The 20,748-nt window shown below is 31.1% G+C and overlaps 1 protein-coding gene across 2 annotated transcripts in view; it reads right to left on the bottom strand.

Annotated features, from left to right (window-relative positions):
* Positions 1-20,748, bottom strand: part of LOC126738617 (protein decapentaplegic) — an 80,695-nt gene that overhangs the window by 24,764 nt on the left and 35,183 nt on the right. The window contains exon 1 of one of the 2 annotated variants that reach the window (XM_050444036.1): positions 8,704-8,925. The exons of the other annotated variant lie outside the window; for it this stretch is intronic. The gene's annotated coding sequence lies outside the window, so the exon portion shown is untranslated. Of the gene's footprint in view, positions 1-8,703; positions 8,926-20,748 lie in introns of those variants that run through there. 2 annotated transcript variants of the gene reach the window in all.

Here is a 20,748-nt window from a genome sequence, read left to right on the forward strand (position 1 = left end):
TTATAAAGAAATTAACTTAAAGAGATAAAACTGTGGAAAATTCTCTATTATAGCCGAAGCTAAGAAAAGGATAACCCCAGAATTGAAAAAATAACTTTCAATAATATAACAGAAGGCACACATAGCTACGGTTTCATCAGACTCCTTCAACTCTTTCAACAATTTGTGTTTTTAACATTTTGTTGCTCTAACTTATTGCCAGGCTAGAGAAACAAATTGTTGGACTAAATAAACGCTTTAAAAGTCTATTAGGTAGCATTTGCTATAGTTGAACCCTCATTGAGGTTATTTATGGTAACCGTCCTAAACCGTTAATCAAGCGTATACATTACATTTCAATAATTCTTTAAATTATTTTTCTTTGTACAATTCGAATTTCATTCGTTCTTTTATTGCTAACCTTATGACGCAACTATAGAGACCCAAAATTGAATAGCCTCATTCTTCACTCTCACAACTAAAGACGTCGTTATAGAAAAAAATCACTTGGTCATATATATCATATCGAAAAGATACAATCACTTGCTATATCCAAAGAACCTAAGGGATGTATACTAGCGGCAATCAACCAAACAATCTAGGAGTGAAGATCTTTATCCTTCAGGATCTTGGGATACTTGTGCGACATTATATGGACAAATAAGCTTCCGAGTACAAGAAGTAAAGTGAGATTTTTATAAACCCTGCGTACGACCAATAATGATGGATGCGATTGAGAGAACAATGAATATCAGACCTCTAAGATTGTATGCTTTGCGACCAAGAAATAAATGATCATATAAGAGCATATTATACGAGGTTTCAGATATCGTAAGATAGGCCAGACAGAGATGCGGAGAACAGAGAGAAGACATTGATAGAATAAATGATGAATTGCCTGCAAATATTGTAAGGACCGATATATTATTCAATAGATTCTGTTGATAATTAGGATTTTATCTTAAATTAACAAGAAGAAGAATAAGTACAAGAAGAGAAAAAAGAAATTGAAGAAGAAGATAAAGTAGAAAGCCTCGGAAATAATTAAGCATGTCGTTCGTTCTTATAACAACAGTAAAAAAAAAGGTAAAAAGAAATGCAGCTAATAAAAAAGCATAAAATAGCTAGGGATAGGGCGTAATAAGTTTTTTTATTGAACGCAGATCAATTAACTATTTGGAATATTCTACAAATTCTTCCAGGCAGTTAATAGTTCTGAGTATTAGTAGGTATTTATAATATAGTTTCTGTTATGATAATAGATAAATCATCTGCATATAAAAATAATGTTGCAGTACAAACTAATGTACAGTTACTTGGAAGATTCTAATAATTCTTCCAGGCAGTTGAATTATGTTTATGCAGCAGCCCTTTTTGAGCTAATTAAAAGCACTGCAATACAACTGCCTGCTAAAAACTTATTTTTTCTAAGCAACTGAAGGTTTTGCTTTTCGGTTGCTTTAAAGCTTGGTACTTTTGATAAGATGTACTGCCTAGAATAAAAAAAATCTTCCTGGAAGTTGAACTGGTAAAAAACACTCAATTGCCTTATAGAATGAAACATATAAATAATGCCAACCAGATTAATAAAAGAGGACACCATTCTAAAGGCACGTGAAAATCCCTTCTACTTCTAGTTTCTTTGCTCTCAACATTAGATGTTAAAGAATTTCTTTCTACAGAACAAATATTGCTCTTGGCTGGTATGGCTTTCAATCAATTGTATCCTTCATATTCTCAATTATAAAACTTTAATATAACAGAATATGTGTTTTTAGGTAAAGTGAATTTAGATGATTTATTTTTATACTGCAATTTCAAATCTTGATAGAAAAATACGTATGTTAATTCAAATAATATGTACCTAGACTTGCAGGTAGTAGTCGTAGTCAGTTAAAATAATTTAATGTTTAAAGTGTTAGATTATATTAGAGGGAAAATAAAGATATTTTTATAATATAAAAGTATTTTCATTTATCGCAATAAGTGTCAGTTGACTATTTTGGCGCCCAACAGTGTCAAAGTGAAATATTACTTTAATGCGTTAATGCATGTCAATCAACAATTAAACAGGAATAATCTCTTAAGATTTTCAAAAGAAAAACTTTTTAATGAAAAAGTACCATATACAGTAGGTGAATACCTGACTTTGCCTCTTTAGATTGTCTGATGGTCTAGCCTTCATTTTATTTTATTTCATAAAGTTTTAGATTTGTTTCATTTATACTTTTTTCATTTTATTTAACTAACTTTTATCGCGGTTTTTCTCTTTGCTTTTTCTAAGGTATAATTTGAAGCATGTATCTGGAATCGTAAAATAATTGTAATCAAAATGTAAATAATAAGTTAATCAATTAATTAGTATAGACAGTTAAGGCGTAGTTTTAATTAGAGTGCCTGGAATTTTAAGAATCTATAGATGGAATTGTAAAATAACTCAAATGAATAAATTAGTTTATAGGGGAAGGGTTTAACTTTTGTAGCAAATTTTGAGAAAGCGTCGTATTATTTCGAGTAAATACACACATCGAAATTAAAAAGTTATTGAACATTACCATACTTGGAAAAAAAAAGATGACTTAAATGTTATGACTTAAATGTTGGAAAAGCGAGGCGCGCCTGTTATGTCTGCAGGTTTATTATTTTATAACGAGCAATTAAATTTGGCGGGCCTTAAATTGATTTAACCCACTAAGATTTTTTAACTCAAAAAAATCGACATATGATCGATCAAGCCAATTAAAATATATCAACGTTGAAACGTTAAAACCGACTCGATAATGGTTGAAACTGTCATGTGTAAAGGTACCATTTTGTGGTAATTGGTATTTGTTGTTTAGATTTAACGTTTACGAGCTACTTAAAAACAATGAAAATTGTCGTAGCACGTAAGACTACTAATACATTTATACGAAGTATAACGTTCTCAAGGATAAAAAATGTAATAGCTTTAATAGCTATTTAATAGCTTCCTTCGTTCTCACCATCCTAGTATCATATAGAAAAGTATAATTTGACTATATATATTAAAAAAGAAAAATCTTTCGCAATCTCCAAAGAACCTAACAGATCAGAGGATAGGACATTATATGGAGAAATGAGCTCATAATTACAAAGAATAAAGTGAGATTATACAAATAATCATATCTTAATATAATCTCTAAGATGATATGTTTTTACAAAACAAGAAACTGACATGGTGACGGTTTACTCGTACAGAGATTATTGCAATGGCATGCGAATGGAAATTATTTTAAAGGCAATGTAATAGACCTAAGATAGGACTTAATAAGTTTTTTTATTGAACGCAGATTAATTAACTATTTGGAAGATTCTAAAAATTATTCCAGGCAGTTGAATTATGTTTATGCCGCAGCCCTTTTTGAGCTAATTAAAAGCACTGCAATACAACTGCCTGCTAGAAACTTATTTTATTAAGCAACTGAAGGTTTTGCTTTAAAGCTTGGTACTTTTGGTAAGATGTACTACCTAGAATAAAAAAAATCTTCCTGGAAGTTGAACTGGTGAAAAACACTCAATTGCCTCATAGAATGAAATCTATAAATAATGATAGCTAAAAGCAGATAAAAGCATACCATTCTAAAGGTACGCGAAAATGCCTTCTTCTTCTAGTATCTTTCTCTTTAGATGTTAAAGAATTTCTTTCTACAGAACAAATATTGCTCTTGGCTGGTGTGGCTAGCAATCAATTGTATCCTTCATAATCTTATTTATTAAACTTAAATTTAACAGAATATGTGTTTTTAAGTAAAGTGAATTTAGATGATTTATTTTTATACTGCAATTTCAAATCTTGATATAAAAATACGTATGTTAATTCTATTAATAGGTATGTACCTAGTCTTGCAGGTAGTAGTCGTAGTCAGTTAAAATAATTTGATCTTTAAAGTGTTAGATTATATTAGAGGGAAAATAAAGATATTTTTATAATATAAAAGTATTTTCATTTATTGCAATAAGTGTTAGTTGACTATTTTGGCGCCCAACAGTGTCAAAGTGAAATATTACTTTAATGCGTTAATGCATGTCTGTTGTAAGTTTTCTGAGGATCCATATTGATCACAGTTTAAGTCGGGAAACACAGATAGAAGCCTGCAAAAAAACTGAATTCTATTTACGTTAATCTGCAGAAAAAACTACCTATTATGGTAATGTATGGTGGAGCGGTGGGATGATCCCAGAGCAGTGCTCGTTCTATATGGTATTCCATTATGAAACTTTTATAGAGGAAAATTTAGATCTCTAAACATTTTAACAGTTTCAGGCATATATATTTTTGAATACATTATGTTCCCTTCACATTATGTTCCGTTCACTGTTTTTCACACCTTTTACCGCTTCATGGACATAATGCACGAACTGCGAGTCCAAACGTTTTAGTGCATAGGCTTACGCTGACAGATTCTTTTATAATAAATTACCATCAACAATTAAACAGGAATAATCTCTTAAGATTTTCAAAAGAAAAACTTTTTAATGAAAAAGTACCATATACAGTAGGTGAATACCTGACTTCGCCTCTTTAGATTGTCTGATGGTCTAGCCTTCATTTTATTTTATTTCATAAAGTTTTAGATTTGTTTCATTTATACTTTTTTCATTTTATTTAACTAACTTTTATCGCGGTTTTTCTCTTTGCTTTTGCTAAGGTATAATTTGAAGCATGTATCTGGAATCGTAAAATAATTGTAATCAAAATGTAAATAATAAATTAATCAATTAATTAGTATAGACAGTTAAGGCGTAGTTTTAATTAGAGTGCCTGGAATTTTAAGAATCTATAGATAGAATTGTAGAATAACTCAAATGAATAAATTAGTTTATAGGGGAAGGGTTTAACTTTTGTAGCAAATTTTGAGAAAGCGTCGTATTATTTCGAGTAAATACACACATCGAAATTAAAAAGTTATTGAACATTACCATACTAGGAAAAAAAAAGATGACTTAAATGTTATGATATCAAATTTTCTTAGCTAGTAAGGGCTCATCACATTGACGTCATTAAATGGTGATAACCCGTGTGCACTTGTCAGTGGTCCAAAAGTAACCAAAAACTTCTGTTACCTTATTGTGACGATATTTTTTCTCATTTGTATCTATTGTCATACTTTAATGTAATTAATAACCTCAAAGTATAAACACACTATTATGCATATAATGTCACATATAAACATTAATAATAAAATGTGATGGCGGAAAATCCAAAGAAGCTGTGACTTTAGTACAGGCATCCATGCGTGCGGCTCGGGATTGTTTTTATAATTAATTAAAATTTATTTAATTAATTTAAACATGGTGACAGGAACTATAATTATTTTAAAACTTAATTTAAGTACTTAGTTTACAAGTAACTTGTAATACAATTAGTGCAATATCCTGACCGTTTTCTTTTGTTTTTTAAGGTTTTAATTCCAGTAATAAGCTTTTATATTTTCTGATTTTGCCTTAACCCCTAGGTAAGCAGTTAATTGTTACTAGACATGCTTCTTCAGACAACATAATCCAAACTTTAAAAAAAATGTATGGATACCAGAAGGCGAAAGACCTTAAAATTTAATGACACACTATCTCCAACCTTTCGTTAATAAACAAAACCACATCTGAAAAGCAAAAAGTGGTTCAGTTTAAATATTATATTTCACAGTTAACATTTTTAGAAAATAGTGGAATAACCCTTGTCTACTGAAAATGGCCCACCCTTTCACCGCGCCTTATAAAACTTCAGGCGTTTTTAATAAATCCCACTCTAGTGGCGAAAACCTGGTTGGATCCTATGAAAAAATTACTTTTTTACTAGGGTGTGTACCAGCTCTTCCTATAGAACTAAATTATTGTATTTTTGAGATGTACAACCTTAAGAATATAAATAATTTTCCAGCTCTTTACACTGAAATCCTAAAAATAAACGAGTACCCTCTGTCAAATTAATTTTATATTAATGTTGCCTATGAAATATTCTACTTTAAGTTATACGAGCTATTTGATAGATTAAAGCCTACACCATCAAAAAAATATCCACCCTGGTTCATGACCTCTATTACTTAAGATCCAAAACAGTCCAATTTGTAAGTCCAGCTTCCAGCTAAATCTTAGGTTTATGGAAAATTTTAGGTGTTTACGTAGTCAATGAAAAATAGATGTAGAAAAATCTTATAAATAATATATTTCTCCTCAAAGGATTTTAGTCTTACTTAAGAAGTAAAAAAGAAACGCCTGGAATACCCAATTTAATGTCAAGAAAAATAATCAACATACAGTGAAATTATATTTCTTTACATGTACGATTTAAGAGATAAAAAATGTACCTCATTACTATTACTGCAATTTTATTAAATTAGATTTTAGTTTTAAATAAGTGTAGTTATAATTAAGACATTCTAAATGTGTTTTTTGCATAAAAGCCTTATAGATCTGTAATTGGGCGTAATGCTGTAGAGCATTTGATGTCTTAAATAAATAAATAACATCTATTTAAAAATAGTTTTGAGAGTAGTTTTCTGCTAGCTGGTATATATTGTGCTTCCATTTTTTAAGTCCTAATAACTTATTTTAATGTTCTAACATCTAAGGTTTGTATAAATATACTTGCTTAATATTCCTAAACATACGTTTGGTTATATCTGTGTATTTTTAATTATTGCTCGCAAAATTACCTACAAATGCCGCAATTTTCACTTGTATAAAAACACGTTAAAGAAAATTAGAGTAATCAATATATGACGTTTTTTGTTTGAGGCATTAGGTATTAGATCATTTTCACGTCATATTCTCGTCATGTTACTCAATTGTAACGACCTTTTCACGTATCATTGCTAGCTGGGTCATGACAATGTTTTGTATACTTTAGAAAAAATATGTCTTAAAGTGAGATCTGCTTCTATATTTGATATACACTATCCGAAAAAAGTAAAGCAACTCTTATGAAAATATCAAGTATTTATTTATTGAAAAAAAAATTGACATTAGCGAAATTAAACACTGGGTAGTTTAAAAAGTCATAGTATGCTGCAACAATGACAGGCTAAATATAATTGTTGTCAAATATTAAAGAACTTTCGGTTTAATAAAAGTGAGAGAAAAGTAAAGCAATTTTTATGAAATTAAAATTTTACTTCATTTAACAAAAAAAACAAATAATAAACGATTTTAATTTATCAGCTAAATAGTTAATTTGCATATGATTTATTTTATCAATGCAAGACTGCTTGTACTAATATTAGTCTAAAAACGTGGTACATATTTAAAGCGCAACCTCTTCCTACAGATTGTCAATAGGGTTTAAATCCGGTGATTGTGCCGGCCATTAGACGATTTGGATATTGTTCTCCTGAAACCACTCCGAAACAAGACGAGATGTATGCTTCGAGTCGTTGTAAAAGACGAATTGCAAAAGTATCTTCCACTCAGCATAAGACCACATAATATTTTAAAGTATATCAATCAATCCATAGTGCCGCCTATGGACAATATGCAATGCACCGCTATACATAACTGGAGCGGAGAAGTATATCCTGTTTACATGTTTTATTGTTGGTATTGTTTACTTTGGTTGGAAGCTCATATTACCTGGATGCCTAACAGACTTTATTTCATGGGAAATCATAATTTTATAACGTAAGTTTCGTCACTGAATAATATTTTGTTCCAATCTTGCACTGCCTAATTTCAGTGACGTTGTGCAACCTCAAGCCTGGCATGGTAATTTCTTTCGCGGTTTCTTAGCTGGATGTCTGCTTTACGTAATCTTCGTTGTACAGTTCTCATACTATCAGTTTAGAAATGTTAGCAATGAAGTTCTTTTATGCCTTCATGATTTTCGGCATTCTAGATGATTTCGGTACCTCCTGGAAATATCAACCAAACGTTTTCCTACCGAAAATACGTTCATTACCATTTGCTTTAAATCCAGCCAAATTGTTTTTCGCTTTAGCATACTTGCTAAACTTAAAACTAAATAAAGTTATATTTGCTGATACTAAGTTAATTTTTAATAATTAAATAGTTTATAAATAGCGTAAGAGTTGCGTTATTTTTATCCGATAGGGTATATAGATATTTTATTCGCAAGACAATTGAGATTAATCAGAGTTGATAATTTCTTCCTTTTTGTTCAATAAATAACACAAGATTTGTATAAAGCAAGTTGCATTTAAAACATTTATTTAAAAATACGAAACTTAAGATAGACATTTCTATCAAGAGATTTAAAAAGCTTCTTCCTTGATGCTTTTCTTTTCATATAAATTCACAAAAAATGTCGTTATAATACCCCGTTTGGAAGGGGCCTGGGGAAACAATCATCGTGTCCAGATACCTAAACATCTGAAATCGCGCTAATTAATTTATTATTTGTAAGAGAAATAATAATCTTCAAAGAGTACCAAATCAAGTAAATAATTTAAGTATTTTATTAAAGTCTTATCAAAGGTTTTATATGATCGAGCGAACGATAGTTCTTGGAAAAATTAAATTAATGCATAAAAAAGCTACTATTTACGCAACGAGTTTGAACACCACAATTTAAGATACTTGGCATTCATTCTAGCACTATTATTGTTGCTTTTGTAAACAATTTACAAGAAGATGAATCTCATGAAGATACTTGACAACTATCAAAGCTTATTGAGAATTTATCACATTTTCAAAATTGCTGAAACATTTTTAAAAACAAAAAAGCATCGCAAAGATTTTATAAAGATTTACCTCCAAAAGTCCACAAAACTCATAGAAGTCACCACCTAATCCAACACAAAGGGCAGCTATAGAACCACACCACTGTCATATCCGAACACAATCGCTTTTAATGAACTTCGTCACAAAAATTAAAAAAAAATGTATATATTATATATCAGAAAAATCGTTCTCTTCTCTCGTCGTGCGATTAATTCACCACTCGCGACTGACTGAAGCAACTAAAGCACCACGAAACATTTGAAGAACGGTAGACTCGCTGACTGACCACCCTCTCTCTTTCTACCTGCTTCAGGTGTTTTGTGGGGACTATACGTCGACCAATCACGGTCTCGTATTGTGAGTTTGACACGTGCGGATAGTGGTGATTTTTTTTGTTGCTTTTTTTCATTTTTCAATGTATTTGTTGGGAGGTTTATCGTTCGGACGATCTGGTGTTCGAAGGGTGGTAAGATTCTTTTGTGGCAAAATATATTGCTGCTGGTACAAATAGTGTTTTATAGCTAGAGGTAATTCTATTTTAATGGATTATAATAGAGTATTGGATCTGAATTAATTTCACCTTTCTTACTTGAATGGGCGGTACTCTTAGTACTTAAGGTTTAGTATTTATTACCTGTCGGGCCACTTTGTAATACAAATTTATATTACCTACATTCTAATTTTTGACCTCTTCAGTTTAAGAACTTCCATTAACTTTAGGTTGGGTTTAGTTATGATGGTGTTTTAAGAATTCTAGGGTTCCTGAGAGATTTTAATTAGGGTACAACGTAAGTTTGTGAATTTATTAATTTGGGTGGGTCGAGGTACTTCAATTTAACAACTCATCCGCCACTCCCATTTTTTTTATAGAAGGAGTACGGTGATGTCCAGATTATTTGACTAAATTTTGTCAAACAAGGATATCACAAATGTAAAAAATATAATCTTTTAAATATTGTATGCATGTTTTATGGGAAGCAACCACTTCAATTTACCACGTGGTATAGACTCCAAAATGTACAAGATATAAAGAACACTGTTGTTACATTTGTTATCTGTTTTGTCAACATGTTAAAACTTTTTAATTTTATATATTGAATAGATAAGGAGCATTTTATTGCTAGAATTGTAATAGAATTTAGTCCACTTTTCCTTACTTATAGGATATCATGGTGTAATATTTAGTTTGGTATATGTATGTATATGTATGTGTATGTACTTTGTTCAATGCACACGATGGATATGGGGCAAAATCATAAAAATTTAACCATTTACTAATACCCAAATAAAAATAAGGTATAAAAAAAACTTCCTGCATAACCAGAAGTGATATCTTAGAGATATTTTAGCAGAGTTATTCTTTCGATATTAATTAGAACCCTGTCAAATTTTCAAAATTTTCCTATAAGTGGTTCTTTATACAAATGGTGTATATAATATATATAATATATATATTTTTTATACAATTCTTTATACAGGGTGTTTCCTAATGTGTGTACGAAACTATATAGGGTGAATCGTTAGGTCGTTTTATGAAAAAAAGTTCCTATGAACGTATGTCGGGAGTTGCTTTATTTCTGAGATACAGGGCGATGAAGGTTCAAAAAAATAACGGTATTTTAAAAATACTATAACTATCCTTAAACGGATTTGGTTGAAATTTGGTGCAGTTATTTGAAGTTATAAGACGCTTATTTAGCTGTAACTAGATTGAAATTATTAGGTCCAGTGGCGTGTCAGTGGGCACCACATGCTTATTGTTGAGAAAAAAAACAAGGCCAATAATTAATTATTTTGCAGCTTTTTATTTATTTTTATATTTAAGCAACTAAAAATACAACTTTTTCGTATCTTGTCTTATTATCTTTGTACGGTTGTTGTTATATTACGGCAATTGAGTGGACTGTATTATTTATATAGGCAAGGGTTCATTCTCGTAAATTTAACATTAATTTCCAAAATAAAATTTTCAACCGAACCATACAGCACCAAGATTAAAAATGGCACCTACCTTGATCTCTTGGAGCACTTGGATGGAATAAATGAGTTTCTTCTGGCGGGCCCGCACTTATATTCGGCACAAACACATTAGACTTGGTATTAATGGTGTGTAATGAAAATTAGATTATATTGTAGAAACTTTTCCCATATTTTTGGGGAAATTATAGAAGCACTTTTTAGACGAAGTCTGGAGCCTCGATCATGGCAACGGCAAAAGCTGAAGTTGCCGGTCTGCTTCTTTGTACGCAAACTCTTGATAGACCATTCGACGTCGGCGCCAAGCTTGACTTTGTATGGTTAATGTAAATTTGAAATTACGTAGTTAAAAGACGAAAAATAATTTAATATGTTCAAAAGTTGCGTATACAATCTTCATATCTGGCTTTGTTTTCGAAAAAAAAATTTAAAGCATGGACGACAACATGAAATAAAAACCAATTAATTCGATAAACAATTTCGACCTTAAAGTACATGAGCAAAATGTCCACCCTCCAATGCACGACTTCTTGATCTCTTGTGTCTTGTTTACTATGATAATAAACATTCAACTTTTTATTACAACTACGATTTTTGTTATCAGATTTTTGAAATACAACAAAATAACAAATACATTGCTTCTTATGACAAATAATTGGCAAGTCCATTCAAGTACCTCCTTTGTACCTACCTGCTTTGGAGACCAGCTGACAGTGATAGAATTGCTATAAGTAAAATTCAGCTGTGAATTAGCAGTGATTCATTACTCCATCATGAATAATTTTACTAACCATGAAATGACCGACATGCACTTTATTTATGGATTAGCAAATGGAAATGCGGAAGAAGCACGAAGAATTTACGAGGACAGATATCCTAACAGAGTAATTCCATGTGCAAAAACATTTAGAAAACTACATGCAAGATTATGTGAAACTGGGAGTTTTAATAAAAATATGGGTGGTGGAAGACCAGAAACTATAACAATGCCTGAACTGGAAGAAGCTATACTTGATGCGATAGAAGAAGATCCTTCCAATAGTATCAGGAAGATTGCACTGCAGCTTGAAGTCAGTTTAAAAACCGTTTGGAAAGTTCTAAAAAGAAACCTCCTGCATCCATATCATATACAGCGTGTACAAACTCTACTGCCTCGGGATTTTCATCCAAGATTAATGTTTTGCAGGTGGTTGATTCATACGATGGCACACAATAATAATTTCCTACCAAATATTTTATTTACGGACGAGGCAAATTTTTCAAGAGATGCTATTATGAACTTCCACAATGATCATTTTTTGGGCCGACGAAAATCCCCACCTTATTAGAGAAACTCATTTTCAGCAACAATTTTCGCTGATCGTTTGGATAGGAATTGTTGGTGACTACTTAATTGGCCCATTTTTTTTACCGGCAAGATTAACAGGTGAATCCTACACGGATTTTTTGCAACACCATTTACCCACTTTATTAGAAGAAGTACCCCTACAAGTAAAAGTCAACATGTGGTTTATGCACGACGGGGCTCCAGCTCATTTCAGTGTTCTTGCTCATCAGCATCTCGACGTCATCTACCCTAATTGCTGGATTGGACGTGCAGGACCTCAAAATTGGCCAACTCGCAGTCCTGATATGAATCCCCTGGATTACTATTTATGGGGCCATCTGAAGGCTCTTGTTTATAAAACTCCTGTTCTAGATGTGAATGACTCGAGGAATCGGATAATTGTCAATTGCAATATCATAAGGGATACTCCAGGTATTTTTGAGCGTGTCAGACATTCAATGACAAATCGTTTGCAGTCGTATATTTTATCAGAAGGTAGGCATTTTGCTCATTTACTTTAAGGTCGAAATTGTTTATCGAATTAATTGGTTTTTATTTTATGTTGTCGTCCATGGATAATTTTTAGAATGAGTTAAAGATACTTTAAATTTTTTTTTCTCGAAAACAAAGCCAGATATGAAGATAACAAGATAAGATACGAAAAAGTTGTATTTTTAGTTGCTTAAATACAAAAATAAATAAAAAGCTGCAAAACAATTATTGGCCTTGTTTTTTTCTCAACAATAAGCATGTGGTGCCCACTGACACGCCACTGGACCTAATAATTTCAATCTAGTTACAGCTAAATAACCGTCTTATAACTTCAAATAACTGCACCAAATTTCAACCAAATCGGTTTAAGGATAGTTATAGTATTTTTAAAATACCGTTATTTTTTTGAACCTTCATCGCCCTGTATCTCAGAAACAAAGCAACTCCCGACATACGTTCATAGGAACTTTTTTTCATAAAACGACCTAACGATTCACGCTGTATAGTTTCGTACCGTACTTAGGAAAGACCCTGTATATTATAAGCATTATTATTTAATTCTTAATAAACTGGGTATACAAAATTGAGATAAAATTAAAAAAAATTAACAACTTTCAACAGAGAACAAAAAAAAAATATTAAAAAATTAATATACCTATATGTCATATTTTCTTTTAAAGCCCCGGTCCTATATACAAAGTGTTTCATAATTAGTGGAACAAACTTAAAGGGGTTGTAGAGGGCCTCAAAATAAGCAAGTTAATCCCTATTTGAAAATCGCAATAAATCCCTATTTGAAAATCATTAGATTTTGAGATACAGGGTTATAAAATTTTAAGAAAAAATCTTATTTTTCACGATAAATTTGACATTTCTGTAGATATTTTTCTAAGAATTAGTAGGTAGTTTCTATGCATCTAGTACTATTTTTTAAGACATAATTTAATTTTTTATTTTACCAGTGGCTAGAACCGAGTACTCTTTAAAAAAAAATTGTACGCCACTGTTTTTATCTTAAAATAAAAAATATTTTTCAAATTTGATTTAGAGTAAATTTCGTCTCCTGGCTTTGTTTTCTCCAACGTACCGTTTTCACATAAAAAAATGAAGTTCGAAATTTATTCCGCTAAAATTAAAATTTTTACTTTAATCCATTTATTAATATTTACGGTATTTATTATAAAGAAAAATTTATTTGCTTTTAATGACAAATTCGGAACCAGAAAGTGAACTTTTGCCATTCTTAATGTTGAAAATAAGATTTTTTCTTTTGAATTTTATCACTTTGTATCTCATTTTCGCTTAGGGGTTTATGTACGCAAACTTGCTTATTTTAAGGTCCTCTACAACCCCTCCAAGTTTGTCCCATTAATTATAAAACACCCTGTATGAAAGCAACGTTCTAAAATCGTTCCTTTCCACCTATCTACCTCAGCTAAACTCCTAGGTTTTTTCTTAAAGTCCTTTGGAACTAAAGGAGCTAGTAACGTTAAATATTTGGAAATTGTTCTTTTTATTTCAGATTTGTTTAACCCTATATTCTTAAGCTCTTTTATCCATAGCTGTAATAATTTTTTACATAATCCAAGACAAATCAAGTGGAGATAGTCTAGTGCCTAGATAGCCTTGTATATAAAAGGTGTCTACTATAAAAACCGCTAAACTTTAAGAGGTGATTAAACAAGTTATTTGCAAAAAAGTCGTTTTTCGAACGTTTTTTCGAAAAGTTGTTAGTTCTTCTGGTATTTAACATTTTTTGATTTTATCAAATTTATTAATATATCCGTTAGTCTTACCACCACATAAAATGTAGATACACCATCTGAAAGAGAATTAAATTTGCTAGATCAGAAGTTAAGTGTAACATTTGGAAAATGTGCAAAATGAGTGGTATCTTCTTCGTTGTCGTTTTTCTAAAATTTGGTAAATAGGGACATGTTTTTATAAGCAAAAGCTACTGCATTTAATATGCTTTCCAATGATGATGCTTACTTTTGTGATAGCTATTTGTTTTCACAGCAATATCATGGGCAAAAGAAAGAAAACCACAAAAATTGAAAATTTTCAAATTTTATATTTCTTGATTGAGCAAAATTAGAAAATCAAAATTTCATTAAACAAACCTAAAATTATAACAATTGTTCAAAATGTCTTCCCTCTTGTTCAACACATACTAATTCGATTAATTAGTTAGTCTCGAGTATTAATGATGATACTATAAACATGCCCCAGACATAGAAGTCAAGGGACATAAGGTCAGGGCTTCTGGGCGGCCATCTTACCGGACCGTATCTTCCGATCCCACAAGTATTACAGGCCCGAAAAGGCGACCTCTCATTAATCCTATCCATACGTTGACTCTTATTTTATGCTGAAAATGTGAAACAACAGTCGCATGAGGGTTTTCTGTATGCCATATATGATTATTTTTTAAATTCATTATTCCGGCTCTTGTAAATGTTGCTTCATCTGTCCAAAATATTTGATCTGTTCCCCACTCTTGCAACTTATTCAAGTACCACCTAGAGAATTGAAGCCTCACCGCACCATCCACTGGCAATATACCATGGACTTTTTTCAAATGAAACGGATGCAATTTTTTTTAAGAACTCTATGTACAGTGGAATGGTGAATCCTTAATGCAGTACTAATGCGGCGAGTACTCTAGATCTATCTTCTGTAACAGCTCTCATATTCGCAGGTTCTTGTCTCCAGCGTTGGCCATTTTGACCACCTTCTCTAATCCGCAAACCTCGAAAGGAATCAGTTTCCCCACAGCGTGGAACACTTCTGCAAATGTACTTCTATGGGGTTGCCGTCTATTAGGAAAACAAAGCGCATACTCCCTTGCTGCCTCCCGCGAATTTCTAACTTTAACGGAATGTCGCCTATTACGATATAAATAAACCGTTTCTTAAAATAAAGGTTCAATCGTCAACTAGGGAACGTTAATAACAATTATGATCATTAGGCTTCTTGCTACAATCATACAAATGGGTCTATCAATTTACCACTGTCTTTTTGGCTATAAATTTGTCCGAGAAATGGCCAAAATGGCTTACCGAAACTTTTAGATATTGGTAAGCCGTAAACATTTATATTAATCTGTATTATATCAGGAGTTTCATATATGACTTTTTTAATGAAGATTCTAAACCAAAATGGTAATAAGTTCCTGGTTCCATATAAATCATGTTTTTCTCACGAGGGGTATAAAGATGAGTTCTTAATTTAGTTAACAAGTAAATATAACCATGATTCATTAGAATCCTCAAACGTGATTTAACATAAACTCAGCCTATATAGGAATTAATAACCCAAGAACATAAGTCATCATTTTTATTATAACCTGTTACAATTATTATTTTTTATTGTACCCAAAATGGATGTGATAATTAGACGGGTCGCGTATTTACCAACCCTAACCCGCTACGGTGCTAACCGATTCCGATTATGGTCGAACGAAAAATTTACAAACCATATCCCGACACAGTTCACTCGTACTGCAGGGAGTTAGGATCAGGAGATTAGTCAATTGCCTTGAATTTCCAATCTAATATTATAATGGCCGCTTTCGCAACACTAATTTAAGAACGTTTAGGAACTAAACAAATTAAAGGCAAAATCACATTGACTGCTGACTGAGAGACAATATAAAGGGTATTTTAAATTCTTCCCTCACTAATGGGTTCTCGGTAACCATAGAAGATACGAAGATGGTTAAATTTGGGCAAAGTTGCGCATTTCTGAGCTCAAAAATATGCCTTTGAAAAAATGAAAAACTCCCGATTGGTTCCTAAAATAATCGTGAAAAATCGAAATTTTAAAAATGTATTTTACTATTTTCTGAGCTTATTATCTATCGGATTTTAAAATAATTTACACTTTTACATTTTCACTTTTTCCTTGCTACATGGTGGCGGAATCTGTTTGAAGTATAGTAAAGTGTAAAAATGTTTGTAAGGCTAAAAAACTAGGTCGGTGGTCTACAAGCTCTATCTAGTAATAAAAATAAAAGTGAAACAAATTATTTTATATTTTAATTGTATTGTTACTTGTATTGTGCGTAAACTTTTAAACAGTCGAAATACAAAATACTTGGGTTTTTAACATAATCAACAAAATTACATGGAATGTACAGGGTGGCCCAAATTCGACCTTCATCATTGGGATCTCGGAAACGGTAAGAGATACAGGGTCGATTAAATTATGGCAAAGTTGCATAATTTGATGCTTATTAAAATTTCGTTTAAAAATTTACTAAATTTCTGATACAAATATCGATAAAAAAACGACTTTTTAAAAATTCGATTTAATTTTTTTTTAGGCTTATTTTTTATCTAATTTTAAAATAATTTGCACTTTTGCATTGCCCTTTTTCCGTGCTACATGGTGGTTTTCAATAAAACGTTTCGTCTTTTGCCGACCATCATTAACTTTGTTTTTTCTTATGGGCGCCATATTGGATTTTAACATTTTTAAAAGGTACTTTGAGAGTAAGAGTAGCTTTTTATTGATGTATTACACTTGCATTTCGGAAAAGCGGTTTGGGTACTTCCCATAAGAACCCCATAAGAGCGAGAGGAAAAAAACTACACATCTGATATGCACGTGCGATACATCGATGAAAAGGTATTAAAAAGGACTTTCTGAAAATGCAAGAATCTAATATGGTGTCCATAAGAAAAACCAAAAGTTGATGATGGACAGCAAAAGATGAAACATCTTTTTAAAAAACTAAAAACAACTCTATGTAGAATGGAAAAAGTAGCAATGCAAAAGTGCAAATTATTTTAAAATCAGATAAAAAATAAGCTTAGACAGATAAAAATTAAGTTTAAAAATGTTAGGTTAGGATGAAACTGAAAATTTAGGAATCCTAACTTTGTACAGGTACCAGAGAACTGCATCGGGATATGGTTTGTAAGTTTCGCTGTCGGCCATAGTCGGAATCGGTTAGCACGGGGTTAGGGTTGGTAAATACGCAGATGGGTCAACACACGCGTCTGGATTTGATGTACATACTTGAGAAAGGGGTCTTCGGAAAACTTCTAAATTATTAGACTGCTTTGGCTCGAGGATAACTTTTTTTATTGTATTTTTCATTGTAAAAAAATTTTATTGTATAAATAAGCATATTCGTAGAGTCATTAAACAATGTTTTTGAAATAGGATTATGATAAATACACTCCGGATCAAATAAACAAATAAAACATGATTTATGTATGTACATTATTTTTATTTACAAATAAAAATATTATTTATATGCTTTATATTTATACCTGATACGAACGTAATTCTCTTTGAACCCTAGGAACATATACATAAACCAAAGGACAAAAGAGGCAAGAAAACCGTTTTTAAGAACCACGAGGCTTAAAATGTCTCTTCAAACTCTTTATGCTACAGATAATAACCATTATGAGATAGTAACACATCAGATCTGTTGTCGTCTTATTTTTTTATATCAGAAAAACTAAACGTTAGCTATCTCTTTGTGATCAATCAAAACTATATAACTGGTATAAAGAATAAATTTAGATGTTTCCAAAATAATATATTGTACTCGTACGTATTAGCAATGTAATATAAACAAATAGTTGCAATGTAACAGTGTTCTTTGTCTCCCTGTATTATGTCACAATAAGATACCTGGGTTAAATTTAATTAATTAAAAAAAAAGACGTTCCTTATTTTATTAACGCTTATGCAGAAATATATACAGTTTTATTAATATTAATTTTCATCCATCAGCTTCCAATGTTGTGATAAAAATTTGACCTAAAGAAATAAGTTCTACCTTGATAATTACTCTTCATGTATTGAGACAAAAAATTAAAACACCATCATCAGTTTTTTTTCTTATAGGTGCCATCGTTAAATTTTTTAGTTTCCTGGAATCCCATTTTGTGGTACCAATAAACAGTGTGTTCTTTTAAAAAGGTGTCCTGTGTTTCTATATCCAGAACCATTTTCCAATACACACCATTTGGTGTTCGTTCAATATTTTTTAGAAAATGGTTTGCCACTGGATTTTCTTGTATTAAAACATATTTTTGAATTCTTTATTGCATATCTGGTCACTTAGTCTTTTTTCATTCGATAGGCAGTTTTTACATAAAAACTCAATTTTGTGGTAAGATTACCAATCAGGTACTATTTATATAAAAGCCCGCATGAACGCCAATAGCGTATTAACAAAATGAAACTGTATATCAAAAAATTAACCTATATAGGAATATCAAATTAATCGATTAAAAAAATATTTTTTTTATCCTGTAATTCAAAATCTAAGACATTTTTCTTCTTGATTTCATCCGAGGTACACGTCCTTGAATTTTGTTACAATATTGAAAGAAAGCACATTGAAGAAATAAATGGGCCAATAAAATTGAAGTGGCTGTACAGAACAAATTTTTAGGCAAATATGACAAATAAATGCTTTACTGTATTTTCTGATTCTCGTAGAACTAATATCTTCATTATCACCGGTTTTTCAAATTAGGATCTTCTTCTTTGGCAGTACGAAATAAGGTTTATGTGAAAAATTAACATAGAGGAGGCTCGGAAAGCCCTAGACACTCATGCACATTTAGCGCGGACTGAAACTTCTGTAAATGGATATTCGCTCATGGGGATCAGAAGAAGTTTTGTGGCAAAAAATTCCTTACATCTTATCTAAAGCTTATCGAACAAATAATTCCATTACTATAGTTTTTTCAATGTTTTAGGATCTTCTTTTATAGCAATAAAAGACGTTTCGGAAAGCGCTAAACTCCAGGATAATCACATTTAGTGGCGATAACAAGTGTTGAAATACTCCTAAATAGATTTCTAATGGGAAAAGTTATACCAGAGAGTTTACTAGATAATTGCCTAACGTGCTCACCACAGGGCCAAGTACACACTTAAGCATCTCTGACTGAACTTTTGTGTTGTTGAGGTAAAGCCTATTTGCCAAAAACCAGAATCGTATTTTCTTTTGTTTATCTAGAATTATGTGCTTAATAGAATTGGAGGATTAGATAGTGTAAGTAGTGTCACCGGAAAACAGTACAAGATTTGAAATCTGTGAAAAATTTGGCAAAAATCTGACATAAATTAAAAATAAGAAAGAGTCTAAAATAAAACTCTAGGTACACCATTATCATACTATAAGTTGCTTCTTTGACAAGTAAATCTATAATATAATATATTAATGGCGATCATTCAAGTAGAATTTAATGAGGTCAGTGCTTTTGGAATGCAAAATTATAATAAAATAGCTTGTTTGACAATATTTCAAAAAGAAACACAATAAAAAGCCTTTTTTAGATCTAAGTGCATAGAAGCTTTAGTTAATAGGATCTTGAGTCATGTATTACTACTGTATTTTCTGACAGGTTTTTACAAAAGCTTCAGAAAATAGGTTTTTCTTTTGAGGAAGAAGAAAAATTATATTTTGCAGATATTTTCTACAACATATTTGCAAAAGATTAGCCAAAGCATTAAAAAGAAAAATCTGACGAGAAAGACGGAGTATGGACTTACAGAACAACAATACAACATTTTTTAAAAATGATTCATACATATTCACAGAGAGAATAAGATCGCGTTTATGTTTATTAATGTTATCAGTTATAATATAGAACTTTCCAGTTTTTGTAATTTCATATACATTGGGTTCTAAATCCCAAAAGATCAATGCATCCATTGTCGGTAACAGGGCGTCGACATTTCCGACAAGCAAGGAAAAAAAGTATATCTAAACAAACCAGATACTTGATATACCTAAATATCGGAAAGAATAGAGATAAAGCTCGTTGAAGTACGATCCTATTGCATAGACCCATAACTAAACCAGAGTGCTTTAAATCATTTTGGCGAAATGGATTAATAGAGCCGTAGTGGGATTTTTATTAGCGTCAATTAAAAATATTTATTTTTTATTAATTTACATTTTCTAATTTATACTCGTATTTTTATTGATATATGCATTAAAAAATAAGACAGTGTAAGCAATTCCTTATTCAGATATGAATTGCCTGACAAACTCATTTGAAATACGTGTCTATAAGAAAATGTTAAAGTGAGACATATTTGATTAATGTCCTATAAAATATCATATTTTTCCAAATATCTCAAAATTTAAGTCATAAAAATTTAGAGTGAAGTCTTTTGCCATTACGTAAAAAAATCCCCAAAAAAATGTTTGCAATGTTAAGAGGATTCTAAAATGGAATCTTAAAATTTTTATAAAAATTTAGGAGAAATGCATCAGAGTATTGTACATGTGAAAA

This window comes from Anthonomus grandis, chromosome 7 (genome assembly GCF_022605725.1).
Source record: "Anthonomus grandis grandis chromosome 7, icAntGran1.3, whole genome shotgun sequence".
Taxonomy (NCBI): Eukaryota; Metazoa; Arthropoda; class Insecta; order Coleoptera; family Curculionidae; genus Anthonomus; species Anthonomus grandis.